General features: G+C 33.0%; 1 long non-coding RNA gene across 1 annotated transcript; it reads right to left on the reverse strand.

The window, feature by feature from the left end:
- Nucleotides 1–415: 415 nt before the first annotated feature.
- Nucleotides 416–17,561, reverse strand: LOC140045174 (uncharacterized). The gene is made up of 5 exons (XR_011844556.1): nucleotides 17,534–17,561; nucleotides 16,784–16,871; nucleotides 15,754–15,980; nucleotides 8,295–8,414; nucleotides 416–1,103 (listed from the first exon to the last, which is right to left on the reverse strand). It is a non-coding gene; the product is annotated as an uncharacterized lncRNA (long non-coding RNA).
- Between the last annotated feature and the right edge of the window lie 197 nt (nucleotides 17,562–17,758).

Below are 17,758 nucleotides of genomic sequence, written 5' to 3' on the forward strand. Positions count from 1 at the left end.
ATAATAAATACTGATGATACCTTGGTTATACATCACTACCAAGACGCAACGACGTTGACCAATATTTATTTATTTATTTGGAATTACACCTTTAGATCGGTGGCACACTTAGCACAAAGGTGCATCCTTCACAATATAAAATATAACAATTAACAGAAAAGTAAAAAAAGGCAAAAGCAACTATCAACCCCTATCCAACCCCCCCCCCCTCCCAATTTATATCGATACATACAGTAGATCATTACTTTACACAATGAATACAAAACAAGATATAGTAAAAGTGTATAAAATAAAATATAATCAACTGATAAACACAGCTTATTACGAAAAACCCCCAACCCTCCCCCCACCCCACTTTTTCCAATAACAATTCGGTAAAACCCAGTACCGTTTTGATTACGATCATGCGGGAAATTACCTCACGGCCTACAATGAATGTTCTCTAGGCCCTATAACATTATAAAATTGAAACTGAGTACATACTAAGAATCGCCAAATATGCATACCTAAGAATTTTAAAATATATATTAAATCTAAAAAGTCGCTCGTGATCTAAAGGCCCATTTACACTAGGATGATAACGATATTTGTGTGTTGAAGACGATTTCACTGACAGGCTTAAGATACTAAATTTACCAGATATGGTTCAAAGAATGAAATTTCATAGTATAATTTTTGTAGTTAAGTGTTTGCATAATTTAATTGATTTTGATATATTTGAATACCTTACAATTAATTCTGGGTATCCAGAGTCGCTCACCTTTAAACACATGTATGCTAGAACTAATGCATTTAAATACTCCCTGTTTGTTAATTTCCCTCGAATATGGGAATGTATCCCGCATGAAGTTCGTAACAAAGTCCTGTTTAACTTTGGGGGGTTTAGAAGGGATTTGAAAAAATGTATTACTGATATCGAATTCATCTAGACTATCACTGTGTTTTTATGTCTTTTGAGTTTTTCGTACTATTAGTTGGGAAAGCCACTCGACAGTGTAGTTCTTTTGAACTGATCCACTTTTGGTTACCCGCAGGTGCTGATAGTACTTTTGTTCTGTTTTGTTGAATGATGCCGTACCTTGTTTATGATTTTTGTATGTTACCTGGAAATTCAATAAAATAAAATAAAAAATAAAAATAAAAATCGACGATAAATATATAAGCATGCATTTTTATTACATAAAACAAAAGAATTAGAAAGGTTTTCGTTCTATAACTATAGGATAATCATTTATGCTGTCTTTGATAACAATTTAATTTTAAAAATTCCAAAATCAAATGGGGTCATGATAAATAAAAACAATAAAATAAAATCAATTACTAATTACTACTAATATTACTATAATAATCATAACATCATTTGATTGGACGTTTGAAAATATCATTTTTATCAAAGGAAGCATAGCCTCGTGAGGTAATTTCCCGATTGATCGTAATCAAAACGGTACTGGGTATGGTCTACTAGTTTTTCTGCTCCCAACCAGTACATCCATTCATAGAAGCTTTGATGAAGTAAGCCTACCTGGTGGTGGCCATAGAACGGTCCCGAGATAACGACTATACTTCGGCTTTAGTCGATAGAAGATTGAATAAATTGTTAGAGAAAGAGTATACGATGTTATGATTATGTGTAGATATGTGATTTGTTCTTTTTATCAAATGATGTTATGTATTTAATAAATTTGTTATATCAATTAATTCAATTATCGTAGATTGCATATTATGCGATTAATGTTATTTAATAAATGTTTGATATATTATTATTATATTAATAAAAAGATATTTGTTAGTATAAATTAAAAATATAGATATAAGGAAGAAAAGCAAAGAGATTGTGGAGCGGCTGTACCAGAATATACAACACTAAGTATTGTAAAGTTAACATATTAAAAATTTAGGCGATCTTGTCAAAGGTCAAGCGCCTTCAGCCTGCCACGTTTCGATATTCAATATTGAACTTGACCTGACGTGGTTACACAATATCTTTATATGAATATGGTAGAGTGGATAGAAACAAAAATTAATTTAAATTTAAAAATTTTACCTTAATAACTGGTTTTGAATTGAATCGGTTGATGTCTTATCGTTGTATGATGTACGATTAGGTTTGGTTTAAAATTATGTTCGATAAATGGCGTATGCGTATAGAATGAAATGCTCGCGTTACGATGTACGCGTGTAATGTTGTTTATATCGTATAACAGATAAAGGATGAAAATAATATAGAAGGTATATGGTAGAACAATACAAAGTAGTTTAGGATGTAGAAATAAGAAAAGTTTGTTAGTGCAAAAGTGTAGATTTTGAATGCGAGAAATGACTTGATGGTACAGTCCAACTAGAGTCCTATGTCGGCACCTAGGCCTATATAACGTCGTGAGGTAATTTCCCGATTGATCGTAATCAAAACGGTACTGGGTATGGTCTACTAGTTTTTCTGCTCCCAACCAGTACATCCATTCATAGAAGCTTTGATGAAGTAAGCCTACCTGGTGGTGGCCATAGAACGGTCCCGAGATAACGACTATACTTCGGCTTTAGTCGATAGAAGATTGAATAAATTGTTAGAGATAGAGTATACGATGTTATGATTATGTGTAGATATGTGATTTGTTCTTTTTATTCAAATGATGTTATGTATTTAATAAATTTGTTATATCAATTAATTCAATTATCGTAGATTGCATATTATGCGATAAATATTATTTAATAAATGTTTGATATATTATTATTATATTAATAAAAAGATATTTGTTAGTATAAATTAAAAATATAGATATAAGGAAGAAAAGCAAAGAGATTGTAGAGCGGCTGTACCAGAATATACAACACTAAGTATTGTAAAGTTAATATATTAAAAATTTAGGCGATCTTGTCAAAGGTCAAGCGCCTTCAGCCTGCCACGTTTCGATATTCAATATTGAACTTGACCTGACGTGGTTCCACAATATCTTTATATGAATATGGTAGAGTGGATAGAAACAAAAATTAATTTAAATTTAAAAATTTTACCTTAATAACTGGTTTTGAATTGAATCGGTTGATGTCTTATCGTTGTATGATGTACGATTAGGTTTGGTTTAAAATTATGTTCGATAAATGGCGTATGCGTATAGAATGAAATGCTCGCGTTACGATGTACGCGTGTAATGTTGTTTATATCGTATAACAGATAAAAGATGAAAATATAGAAGGTATATGGTAGAACAATACAAAGTAGTTTAGGATGTAGAAATAAGAAAAGTTTGTTAGTGCAAAAGTGTAGATTTTGAATGCGAGAAATGACTTGATGGTACAGTCCAACTAGAGTCCTATGTCGGCACCTAGGCCTATATAACGTCGTGAGGTAATTTCCCGATTGATCGTAATCAAAACGGTACTGGGTATGGTCTACTAGTTTTTCTGCTCCCAACCAGTACATCCATTCATAGAAGCTTTGATGAAGTAAGCCTACCTGGTGGTGGCCATAGAACGGTCCCGAGATAACGACTATACTTCGGCTTTAGTCGATAGAAGATTGAATAAATTGTTAGAGAAAGAGTATACGATGTTATGATTATGTGTAGATATGTGATTTGTTCTTTTTATCAAATGATGTTATGTATTTAATAAATTTGTTATATCAATTAATTCAATTATCGTAGATTGCATATTATGCGATTAATGTTATTTAATAAATGTTTGATATATTATTATTATATTAATAAAAAGATATTTGTTAGTATAAATTAAAAATATAGATATAAGGAAGAAAAGCAAAGAGATTGTGGAGCGGCTGTACCAGAATATACAACACTAAGTATTGTAAAGTTAACATATTAAAAATTTAGGCGATCTTGTCAAAGGTCAAGCGCCTTCAGCCTGCCACGTTTCGATATTCAATATTGAACTTGACCTGACGTGGTTACACAATATCTTTATATGAATATGGTAGAGTGGATAGAAACAAAAATTAATTTAAATTTAAAAATTTTACCTTAATAACTGGTTTTGAATTGAATCGGTTGATGTCTTATCGTTGTATGATGTACGATTAGGTTTGGTTTAAAATTATGTTCGATAAATGGCGTATGCGTATAGAATGAAATGCTCGCGTTACGATGTACGCGTGTAATGTTGTTTATATCGTATAACAGATAAAGGATGAAAATAATATAGAAGGTATATGGTAGAACAATACAAAGTAGTTTAGGATGTAGAAATAAGAAAAGTTTGTTAGTGCAAAAGTGTAGATTTTGAATGCGAGAAATGACTTGATGGTACAGTCCAACTAGAGTCCTATGTCGGCACCTAGGCCTATATAACGTCGTGAGGTAATTTCCCGATTGATCGTAATCAAAACGGTACTGGGTATGGTCTACTAGTTTTTCTGCTCCCAACCAGTACATCCATTCATAGAAGCTTTGATGAAGTAAGCCTACCTGGTGGTGGCCATAGAACGGTCCCGAGATAACGACTATACTTCGGCTTTAGTCGATAGAAGATTGAATAAATTGTTAGAGATAGAGTATACGATGTTATGATTATGTGTAGATATGTGATTTGTTCTTTTTATTCAAATGATGTTATGTATTTAATAAATTTGTTATATCAATTAATTCAATTATCGTAGATTGCATATTATGCGATAAATATTATTTAATAAATGTTTGATATATTATTATTATATTAATAAAAAGATATTTGTTAGTATAAATTAAAAATATAGATATAAGGAAGAAAAGCAAAGAGATTGTAGAGCGGCTGTACCAGAATATACAACACTAAGTATTGTAAAGTTAATATATTAAAAATTTAGGCGATCTTGTCAAAGGTCAAGCGCCTTCAGCCTGCCACGTTTCGATATTCAATATTGAACTTGACCTGACGTGGTTCCACAATATCTTTATATGAATATGGTAGAGTGGATAGAAACAAAAATTAATTTAAATTTAAAAATTTTACCTTAATAACTGGTTTTGAATTGAATCGGTTGATGTCTTATCGTTGTATGATGTACGATTAGGTTTGGTTTAAAATTATGTTCGATAAATGGCGTATGCGTATAGAATGAAATGCTCGCGTTACGATGTACGCGTGTAATGTTGTTTATATCGTATAACAGATAAAAGATGAAAATATAGAAGGTATATGGTAGAACAATACAAAGTAGTTTAGGATGTAGAAATAAGAAAAGTTTGTTAGTGCAAAAGTATAGATTTTGAATGCGAGAAATGACTTGATGGTACAGTCCAACTAGAGTCCTATGTCGGCACCTAGGCCTATATAACGTCGTGAGGTAATTTCCCGATTGATCGTAATCAAAACGGTACTGGGTATGGTCTACTAGTTTTTCTGCTCCCAACCAGTACATCCATTCATAGAAGCTTTGATGAAGTAAGCCTACCTGGTGGTGGCCATAGAACGGTCCCGAGATAACGACTATACTTCGGCTTTAGTCGATAGAAGATTGAATAAATTGTTAGAGATAGAGTATACGATGTTATGATTATGTGTAGATATGCGATTTGTTCTTTTTATTCAAATGATGTTATGTATTTAATAAATTTGTTATATCAATTAATTCAATTATCGTAGATTGCATATTATGCGATAAATATTATTTAATAAATGTTTGATATATTATTATTATATTAATAAAAAGATATTTGTTAGTATAAATTAAAAATATAGATATAAGGAAGAAAAGCAAAGAGATTGTGGAGCGGCTGTACCAGAATATACAACACTAAGTATTGTAAAGTTAATATATTAAAAATTTAGGCGATCTTGTCAAAGGTCAAGCGCCTTCAGCCTGCCACGTTTCGATATTCAATATTGAACTTGACCTGACGTGGTTCCACAATATCTTTATATGAATATGGTAGAGTGGATAGAAACAAAAATTAATTTAAATTTAAAAATTTTACCTTAATAACTGGTTTTGAATTGAATCGGTTGATGTCTTATCGTTGTATGATGTACGATTAGGTTTGGTTTAAAATTATGTTCGATAAATGGCGTATGCGTATAGAATGAAATGCTCGCGTTACGATGTACGCGTGTAATGTTGTTTATATCGTATAACAGATAAAAGATGAAAATATAGAAGGCATATGGTAGAACAATACAAAGTAGTTTAGGATGTAGAAATAAGAAAAGTTTGTTAGTGCAAAAGTGTAGATTTTGAATGCGAGAAATGACTTGATGGTACAGTCCAACTAGAGTCCTATGTCGGCACCTAGGCCTATATAACGTCGTGAGGTAATTTCCCGATTGATCGTAATCAAAACGGTACTGGGTATGGTCTACTAGTTTTTCTGCTCCCAACCAGTACATCCATTCATAGAAGCTTTGATGAAGTAAGCCTACCTGGTGGTGGCCATAGAACGGTCCCGAGATAACGACTATACTTCGGCTTTAGTCGATAGAAGATTGAATAAATTGTTAGAGATAGAGTATACGATGTTATGATTATGTGTAGATATGTGATTTGTTTTTTTTATTCAAATGATGTTATGTATTTAATAAATTTGTTATATCAATTAATTCAATTATCGTAGATTGCATATTATGCGATAAATATTATTTAATAAATGTTTGATATATTATTATTATATTAATAAAAAGATATTTGTTAGTATAAATTAAAAATATAGATATAAGGAAGAAAAGCAAAGAGATTGTGGAGCGGCTGTACCAGAATATACAACACTAAGTATTGTAAAGTTAATATATTAAAAATTTAGGCGATCTTGTCAAAGGTCAAGCGCCTTCAGGTCACGTCAGGTCAAGTTCAATATTGAATATCGAAACGTGGCAGGCTGAAGGCGCTTGACCTTTGACAAGATCGCCTAAATTTTTAATATATTAACTTTACAATACTTAGTGTTGTATATTCTGGTACAGCCGCTCCACAATCTCTTTGCTTTTCTTCCTTATATCTATATTTTTAATTTATACTAACAAATATCTTTTTATTAATATAATAATAATATATCAAACATTTATTAAATAATATTTATCGCATAATATGCAATCTACGATAATTGAATTAATTGATATAACAAATTTATTAAATACATAACATCATTTGAATAAAAAGAACAAATCACATATCTACACATAATCATAACATCGTATACTCTATCTCTAACAATTTATTCAATCTTCTATCGACTAAAGCCGAAGTATAGTCGTTATCTCGGGACCGTTCTATGGCCACCACCAGGTAGGCTTACTTCATCAAAGCTTCTATGAATGGATGTACTGGTTGGGAGCAGAAAAACTAGTAGACTATACCCAGTACCGTTTTGATTACGATCAATCGGGAAATTACCTCACGACGTTATATAGGCCTAGGTGCCGACATAGGACTCCAGTTGGACTGTACCATCAAGTCATTTCTCGCATTCAAAATCTACACTTTTGCACTAACAAACTTTTCTTATTTCTACATCCTAAACTACTTTGTATTGTTCTACCATATACCTTCTATATTTTCATCTTTTATCTGTTATACGATATAAACAACATTACACGCGTACATCGTAACGCGAGCATTTCATTCTATACGCATACGCCATTTATCGAACATTTTAAATCAAACCTAATCGTACATCATACCAAAGATCGTATAGCGCCACGTAGTGGCGCAAGATATGGAACTGACGCTCGAAAAATGATAATTCCATGGGCAGCCATTCCGGCAAGCGGATTACCCAGTAGGCAATGCGGCACGCCACCAAATCAATGAAAACAAATAGGATTTGCATCTACGCGATAAACAGTACGACTTTATTTTATCTTTCGCGTCAAAATGAAAGAACATCTATATAAAATTCGATTATATAAATTTACTCCATTTGATATTACACTTACATATGCGTATATCACTGTCCAACCTCAAACGGCTACAGAATAAACACTGACTGTATGGAGGACGAATTTTGTAGGCAGTCGGTTGAGGCATAGTTATAAATAGTGTCGCGGGGCGCAGCGCGATGCTACGCACTTCACGCCCAAGGTCGGCCGCGTTTGGCCTAGGCTGGGATGATGGCTTAGTTTATGTGCGAGAGAAGCATTTTTTTGGAGATGAATTGTAATAATTGCCAAATATATTGTCCAAAACTGTCTTTTTAATTTAAAAAAAAAATTAATGGGCAGGGGGATGTTCCTAAACAACAGTACTGATAATAACTGAATTCTGGTTATTTCCTTTCACTTAAAAGTATGAGGTGTGTGAAAATAGTGATTTTATTTGTAATCCCATAGGATACTGCTCCTTTTCAAGAATCAAAAATATAAACTATTACTATTGAAATATAATTGTCCATCAGTTCTGGCCTTTGTATTTAATTCTTGTGTAAAATACCACTTTGCACTCAATCATCTATCTTCTCAATTTTACAGTATGATGACAGACTTATATCTTTCTGAAATAGGGAAAAATATATCATTAAATTATTAGGTCACTTTTCGAACTGTTACATAATCATTTGATTACTTATTATAGTATTTTAAAATACTATACATTTTTAAATTCAAAACAAAAGTCAATATACTATTTATTAATAATTGTAAGTATTCAAAAATGTTTACATTAATTAACTAAATATTTTTCAAATAAAGATGAAGAACAAAATAAATATGAGGATCAAATTTATAATTTAAATTTATTAAATAAAAAAAACAAACAATTCATTCATTCATAATAACATTTATTTCTTATCATTTCAAAGTAAACAAAATAACAATTTAAATATAAATAATTAACTTGGCAACACCCAGAAAGTAATAAAATTTGGAGGTTTCCCTCCAAAAAAACTTGTGACGGGTAGCCAGTTAAGAAATTGTAATCATATTGGAGTTTAAACAAACAGAAACAAAACAAGACAAACAAACATGTAAAGCAAGACAACGACAAATTAACAACAATAACAACATCCTCACGATTTTTGATTTCATTACATTTAATTATTTCTGTTAATGTTATTATTAATAAAACGCTATATTGTCTTGTACATTTTTATTAAAAATTCCTAATTCCCGAACAGCTTCAGTTTTTTTCTTAATCTTCCATCCATCCAAGCCTTGTTTGATCCATCTATCAAGACGCCAATCAATATCATTCATCCTCCCAGACTTTTTTTTATTATTAATCATACTAACTAAACTAGGCCTAGTATTCGGCATTAAATATGCCCAGGCCTACTACTACTAGGCCCTAGATCGGATTGCGCAGAAACGCCTGTCTGAACTAAATTTAAACAACAATTTAATAATTTTGTTAATGTTTACTAACAAAAAAATATATATTCTAAAAACTTACCACTACAATTTATTTACCCAATACAACACGAGAAAACTTCCCGAACAAACAATAACACGTCACACGTGGATGTGGTTCAATGGTTTATTATACACTTCCGGGGTATGTGATCGCGTAACAACTTGCTTGCCGGAATGGCTGCCCATGGAATTTCACTCATGCGCAGTGTATAAGAGATAGGAGTTCCCTATCTTGCGCCACTTCGTGGCGCTATAGTATCTTTGCATCATACAACGATAAGACATCAACCGATTCAATTCAAAACCAGTTATTAAGGTAAAATTTTTAAATTTAAATTAATTTTTGTTTCTATCCACTCTACCATATTCATATAAAGATATTGTGGAACCACGTCAGGTCAAGTTCAATATTGAATATCAAAACGTGGCAGGCTGAAGGCGCTTGACCTTTGACAAGATCGCCTAAATTTTTAATATATTAACTTTACAATACTTAGTGTTGTATATTCTGGTACAGCCGCTCCACAATCTCTTTGCTTTTCTTCCTTATATCTATATTTTTAATTTATACTAACAAATATCTTTTTATTAATATAATAATAATATATCAAACATTTATTAAATAATATTTATCGCATAATATGCAATCTACGATAATTGAATAAATTGATATAACAAATTTATTAAATACATAACATCATTTGAATAAAAAGAACAAATCACATATCTACACATAATCATAACATCGTATACTCTATCTCTAACAATTTATTCAATCTTCTATCGACTAAAGCCGAAGTATAGTCGTTATCTCGGGACCGTTCTATGGCCACCACCAGGTAGGCTTACTTCATCAAAGCTGGTACTGGTTGGGAGCAGAAAAACTAGTAGACCATACCCAGTACCGTTTTGATTACGATCAATCGGGAAATTACCTCACGATGGTTATTGTATAGTTATAGTTTTTATATTTCTTTTGTTTTATGTATGCAAAATGCATATTTGTCTATTTATCGTTGATCGTTATCGTCCTAGTGTAAATGGGCCATGGGGTTTCTCCTGTGTTTTTAATTACCTTTTCCTGTGGTAAACACTTTAATGTGCGCTTGACGAAACATTGTTTACAACCTTCGTCAAGGGGTCAGGATAGTAAAGGGGATTTTCCCCTTTCCCATCAGGAGACGTGTCTCACTGCACCCGATTCTGCTACTGTTCACAGGTGCTATCTGTAAAACTATAGCAAGTTATACACGTTGCTGTCTGCTATAAATGCTGTACTTTTAACACACGATACACTGGCTGTAGCACAGTGTGTGTTGACAATTTACAATGATGTACAACCATAGGCAGGTTTTCGTACTGCCATGCAAGAATGGATAGGTGTTTTCCGCCGCTTTTAGGCCTTCTAGACTAGGCCTAGTCAATTATTGTTATTATTATACGAATTACGTAATTAGTCTAGTAGCTCATCTACCTTTTCAGCAGGGCATAATGAATATTGTAGCTAGGCTAGGCCTACTAGTCTAGCGGGAAATCAACCAATTATTTGGTTGGATACGAGTTTAGGGTAGGAAGTTAAGTACGAGTTGGCATGGGTACGAGTCGACCAGGGGTGAATCGACCAGAGTACACCCGGCCGCCCTACTAGAGCATAGGCTACAGGCCTGCTGGAATGGGAAATCTGTCCTAGCTATAGGCATAGGCCTACATTGGGACGTCCAAAAAAGCCATCCTATGAGCATAAAAAGGCCTCGTAGAGCCAGACATGTTAACATATACTACACAGTACTAGTACGTCTACCATTTATTATAGTTCCATGGTACTACGGATCACTACTATCTAGGTCTAGTAGGCTAGGGTAGGGTTCCAGTAATTTCGGTCGCGTTTTTTCAGGAGGGCATGTGAGAGGTGAGGTAGGTTAGCCCAGCTAGGCTAAACTAACATGTAAGTAGTATTCTACCATGGGATGGGAACGAGTCGGCATGTGGGTACGGGTTGATCTTTATCCGTATTCTAGGGTGCTGGTCAACCCGTAACGTACCCATGTCAACTCATACCAAACTTGGCTAACTCGTACCCAAATAATTGGTCAACTCGTACCAATAGCTTTATAGCTTTATTGATAGCTGGGTTCAAATCTAGGTTGGGACGGTTTTTTCTCATTCTAAAACAGATTTCCTTATAATAATAAAATAATATCGACCTATGAATTTAACTGTAATAATTGTATACATAATATTAGTAGTAATAGTAATTCCCATTGCATTTATTATTATAATATATTTTACGGTTACCCCTTAATTATACTATAGTATAACTTCCTTGTTATATTTTACAATATTTTCTTCATAATTCAACAATTTCTTTTCACAGCTAATTATCAAATTGAATCATCACACACCAAATCTCATGAAATCTCTAGTGTATTTCTCCAAGCTAATCCAGCTACATGGTATTGCCTTGAGGCTAAACTACACTGTATACTGGGCACTACCATCATTCCTGGCCCGTCAACCTGAACCACATTATGGTCCAACACAGCGTGTACTACTGATTCCAAATAGTGAATTACATCCTGTGGTCAAGGATTTATTTGCACTTATGCTTATTTCTTCCAACATACAGAGTACGTAGGGCTTTTAATTTGCCTTTTTACCTGTTAATTAAAAAATCGTTTATGCCTATTGTTGCATAAAGATCAAATTTAGACTGTAAATACTGGGATGATCACCCTAACTGTTGAATTGCATCCCAATACATGGTACCTATTGGTATTATATCTATAAATATAAAGTACTCTCTTATAAATAGATGTATCTCTCCAAACTACTCCAACTACCTAATCTAATAATAGTACTATTAGCATACTACTGTACACTTTGTAGACAAGAAATAAGTTGTATCCACCTAGAGGACTTATGGTAGTACTGTACAGTCGATCGTCCTCTCACTGGCCTGGTCAACATAATCTATGCCTAGATTATTACAGTAATTAAAAAGTACATTATTACAGAGATTTTTTTTTTGCAGAAATCAAAGTTATGTGTATAGAAAGCAGTACTCGTATTAAAAACTAAGCAGGTTGTACTGAACGCAAACTGGCAGGATATTTTGAATATTTTTTGTTCATTTTCCACGAACTGGAGACAAAGATATATTACGACCCTCTTATTTAAATTTATTTGGATAGACCTCCATGTAAATTCATTAAAGGCTATATGATTGTTTTATATTTTAATAATGTGATAGTAGAAAACCATTGTGCATAATGACGACTATGAATCTAATATTTACTTGCATTCTCATCTTTTTAACATTTTATTTATAATGCTGGTAATGAATTTACTATTGAAAAGGTCATGTTTCCACTTATCTCAAATGTTGGCACCCACCTCTAACCTTGGTAGAACTGACTGTGTTCTACATGAGTACATATAGTAGTGTTTTGCTCCCCAACATCCCAACAATTTTCTGTTTTTGAAACAAAAAAAAAAGCGTCCGTGTACCAATCTAACAAAATAATAAGTGGCCTAGCCTATTCCGAATTAGTAATTTATACAAACGAATTACAGTAACTGTACTTATTTTAGGCTTTTGGGCTTTCGTATTGGATATTCAGTATATCAGCACATTCCGGCTTTTATCAAAGAATATATATCACAAGAATGAGTATTCACACGTTATTATAAGAAATGTATAGAGGATTATATTGCTAAGAAAATGGCAGATTTTAAGAATACAACAATACGTTTTTGTATCATACCCTGCTGCTATACATTCGATTAAGAGCAATTCCCGAAATTATTATTTAAACAAATTGCATTTGGTACAAAATAATTCGATCTTGCATGCTCTTATATATTCTCATTGCGTCATCAAATTCAGAATCTATTTTGGTGAAGCAGTCTGATCCAAGTTGCTTCGGTAATCTATGCAGTCATAAATAGGCCTATACCGAATCGGGTAAATTAACCACTGTGATAAAGTAAAAGATTACACAGTTTATGTTTTTAGTATAAGCCTACATTTTCGCACAACTTTTCCGTTACATTTATAAACATTTTTTTCATTGCAGTACACAATATGTGTTTCATTGATATTTATAGACCTAATTTGAGTTCCACACCATGTCGAGTTGATCGATTAGTTTTTGGCCGAGTTGACGCAGAGCTGAGCTAACTTGGGCCGAATTGACATGGGGCCGAGTTGTTTAGGGCTGAATTTACGCGAGGCCAAGTCGAGATAGTTTAGGGCCGACTTGGATTGAATTCATTTGAAGTATTAATGCATTTATACAGATCATTTGGGTCCTTCTAAATACCTAAGAACTACTGTACCATCAAACCAAAACCCACCAAGACGGGTTTCACGGAATCTAAGATCATGAAAACTAAGACCCACTCCTAAGGCAGCGGGATGATTCGGCCCTGAGACGAATAGTTATTATTCTTTGATTGTTTTTTTTAGGGTGGGTTACTATTAGAAGGGTTGGGTTACTATTAGAGTAGTGGGTTACTATTACTAATCTTAAATTAGGCACCTGAAAATAGTAACCCACCCACAACTTTTCCGGTCAGCAACTCATAGCAAAATAATAAAACAGACGTACAAATAAACAAATTTGGTTGAACTATTTTATAAACTCAAAAACACTCAATCCTCCCCCCCCCCCACCACTTGAGATCAAAATGCATTATTTCTTATTATTTTCAAAATACGGCTGCATCATGCCATGGGTTACTATTAGAGTAGGGGGTGGGGGGGTTACTATTAGAGTAGGGGGATATTACTATAGATTGACTTATAAGGTGGAGTCACTATTAGAAAGGGGGTTACTATTAGAGTGTGGGTTACTATAAGAAGATATACGGTATGAATTTGGTCTAATGTGAGACGTTTTGGCCCACACAGTCAGATGTTTCGGCCCAAAAGTGGGCCAAATCGTCCTACGAAAAGTGGGTCGAATCGTCCCGGGCCGTATCGTCTCAGAGCCGAATTGTCCCGGAGTCCATAAGACCTAAGATCACGAAACCCTTATTGTCGTTCCCTTTCGCACCTATCTTGTATTTTAACTCTAAATGTGTTAACCAACTTTATCCTGAATACCACACCATACTACTTTTATGAAGAAGAATCAATAAAATAACAAACAAATAAATAAGATTTTAAAGATCTTAGATTAAATCTTAAAGATTAAATGTTGAGGTGTATATTCAGAGCGTCATTCTGACGTCACACTAGTACTGGAGCATTCTCTACGGAACGCCATCTATGCCTTTATTAACTTCAGAAATAGAAATAGTACTACGGTAACTGTTCAAGCGGACCCAATTTAGCACCAGGGGAGCACAGTGATATAAAATAGATATAGGCCTAAGTCACTAAATTTAATATCGTTTCGTATGTTAATACACTGTGCTCAAGTCGATCCAATTTGGCGTCAGTGGAGCACAGTGATATAAAATAGAAACAAGTCACTGAATTTTAATATCTTTTCGTATGTTAATACACTGTGCTAAGTGGAACCAATTTGTCGCCAGAGGAGCACAGTGATATAAAATAGAAACAATTCACTGAATTTTTATATCTTTTTGTATGTTAATACACTATGCTCACGTGGAACCAATTTGGCGCCAGTGAGCACAGTGATATAAAATAAAAAAAAGTCACTAAATTTTAATATCTTTTCATATGTTAATACACTGTGCTCCAGTGGACCCGCCCAATTAAGTTGAAATATATTTGTGTATGTTAAAATACACTGTGCTCCCGTGGATCCAATTTGGCGCCAGTGGTGTAGCACAGCGAAATAGTCGCATACAAAAACATCGAGAAAAAATACTTCTGGAATTCAAAAATATTTCAAACTTGGTATATTATAAATGAATAAATATTTGTTACTCCATCTGTAATGCAAAAGAAAAATTAGTTTTAAGCCACATCAGTGATTTTAATAAATTTCGTTTGTCAAAGATAAATACTTTTGAATTTAATTTTTATTTAGGTATATTGTTAATTTAATAACTTATAAAATATCAATCTGTGCCAATGGAAGAATTATGGAATTGTTAGGACTTGATCCCCACTGCAATTGTTTGTTATCAACTGTATGGACGTGTAATTTGAACAAGGGTGTCGGCAACCCAAGTCCTCTATCGCGACAGCTCCGTCCTCCGTCGGAAAAAAAGATCAAGTCTACACCTGGTGCAACCACCGATCTAAGCTCCCACCGATAGCAATAACATTAACAAGTAATGTAACTCTTCCCTGGTGTAAATTAACCTGTATTTAAAATAGAATGACTACATATATAAGTGTAATTTCCTCCTACGACGCGAGTGAGTGTATAACTTTGCTTATGAATACAGCGGTAGTTTTTCCAAACGTTTTAAAAACGTAAAACCTTTGGCTCGAATAAACAAATACTTTATTTGTACAAGACCTTGATTACTTTGACGGAAATTGCGCCAATGTATACATACCTGGTGAACTTCATAAGGAAATCATGTCATCATTAGACCCCTCAATGTTGAATATGTACGCTAGATACTATAGTATTTAGTAACTACAGTATAACTTCACAGACGTTGCACATTGACAATACCCAGTATGGAATTTCATGATTATAAACCAGCTTGTGTTTGTAATGGCATACCAGTTATTGTACGTCTGTACTCTATGACTTAAGGCCTACTTGATTGTATATAAACTGCAAGTCATGAGGAAATAAATAAAATACATTTTCATTGTTTATATCAAGTCATCATTTTGTTTAAACATATTTTTGAATTGGACATTTTATTTACTTTTATCAACAATTGAGCAACAATCTTTACAAGCGAAATCATTAATTCACTTAATTTTTTCCCGTCAATGTACAGTGAATAAATGTATTAAAACTACAAAATTTCCTATTCAACATTTGATTTAATTTATGTTTAGCGGGAATACAGACATTAGTTTTAGGGTATGGAGAGGATTTGGGGATTGTAAAATAGCTTGATCTAAATTCACAAGTAACCTATTATATAGACTATCTAAATAGTATTTATCTCAGAAATTGAGAAACTCATTTGCTCAGAGTCAAACTCTCATAATATAAATATTAATGATATAAATAAATATAATTTAAAAGGCCAAACATTAAAATGAATACCCATGTTAATGATTGGAACAAAATAATTGAAATTCAAACTAAGTGTGAATTTGTTTAAATATCAATCCGCTAGTGAGGTACTTACAAGGTTTTTAAACAAGTCCGTGTGCGAATAAAAAATAATAAACGAGGGAATGGACCGGAAACAATTTCGACAACATAAAATGAAAAATATAGATCATGGAATATAGTGACATATTACTCTTCCCATGATAAGCCTCTATTTCAAAATCTTTGGATCTGCCTGCCATCATAATGCCTGATTTTTAAATACAATAAAACAAATTTTTAAAGCATAAATCAATTGACTTCGGTATGATGATAAATTATTATACCAAAATTAGATTTCTACGTACAAACTATAAAAAAAATGCGTTGTCTAAAGGCAGTATAATATAATACTTGTACTTCAAGAGGCCATGTTTATGCAGAATCTCTTTGTCTCTGTAATATAGAGGTACTGTAGGTCAGAAAACATTGAATGAAAATAGAAAACAAATGTTTACAAATACAGGATCATTGGCATATGCAGCTTTTTAATATTATATTCTTAATGGCCCTATTACTACAATAGGATTAGTTGGATTTGTTGGAAGTGAAATGATTGTTGGTATATCTTATGCAATTCCAGATCATCAACGAAGAGGTCATGTGATGCAAACAATATTATGACCGAAACTAAATATTCGTAACTCATCAAACTTACTGTGTTTATTTGATAGAGGTTTTCTGTTAAATAATTATTGATTTTGTAGTTTGTCGATGACAGAACAGTATGGTTTGAATTGTAAGTTTATTTTATTGTGTACATGCAGGTAAAACAGCAGTCATGATATTTATATAATGCTTTAGTGAAGTTTTAATATATATCACCAAGCGTTAGGCAAAGAGGCTAATGGTTAGTAGGTCTATGCCCAATATTAATTATTTCTTATCAGTATTGAGAAAATGTACCTGACCTCTTATTTCTACAAAGTGACATAATAGTAGGATATGCCACAGTATATACTTCATTTTACTCAACATAGTATAATTAAAAACTGAATGCAATTGGAGTGTGCTACGGTAAAGTAGCCAATGCAAACAGCTTAAAAAACTTTACATACCTGGTGATTCTGGAAAGATTCCTGTCGCCATTAGACTTAGTGATTTTGAAGAAAATGAACTAGAAACTAGTTAATAACTTCACGCACATTGCACACTGACAATACTGTAATACACAGTGGAATAAAGCAAAAGTTGTGTTTGTTAACAGCGTGTATTAGTGATTTGTATTAGATTGTATGGTAGATTGAACACGGACAAAATGATTGATATTTAAATCAAGTAGG

Source organism: Antedon mediterranea, chromosome 3, assembly GCF_964355755.1.
Source record: "Antedon mediterranea chromosome 3, ecAntMedi1.1, whole genome shotgun sequence".
Classification (NCBI taxonomy): Eukaryota; Metazoa; Echinodermata; class Crinoidea; order Comatulida; family Antedonidae; genus Antedon; species Antedon mediterranea.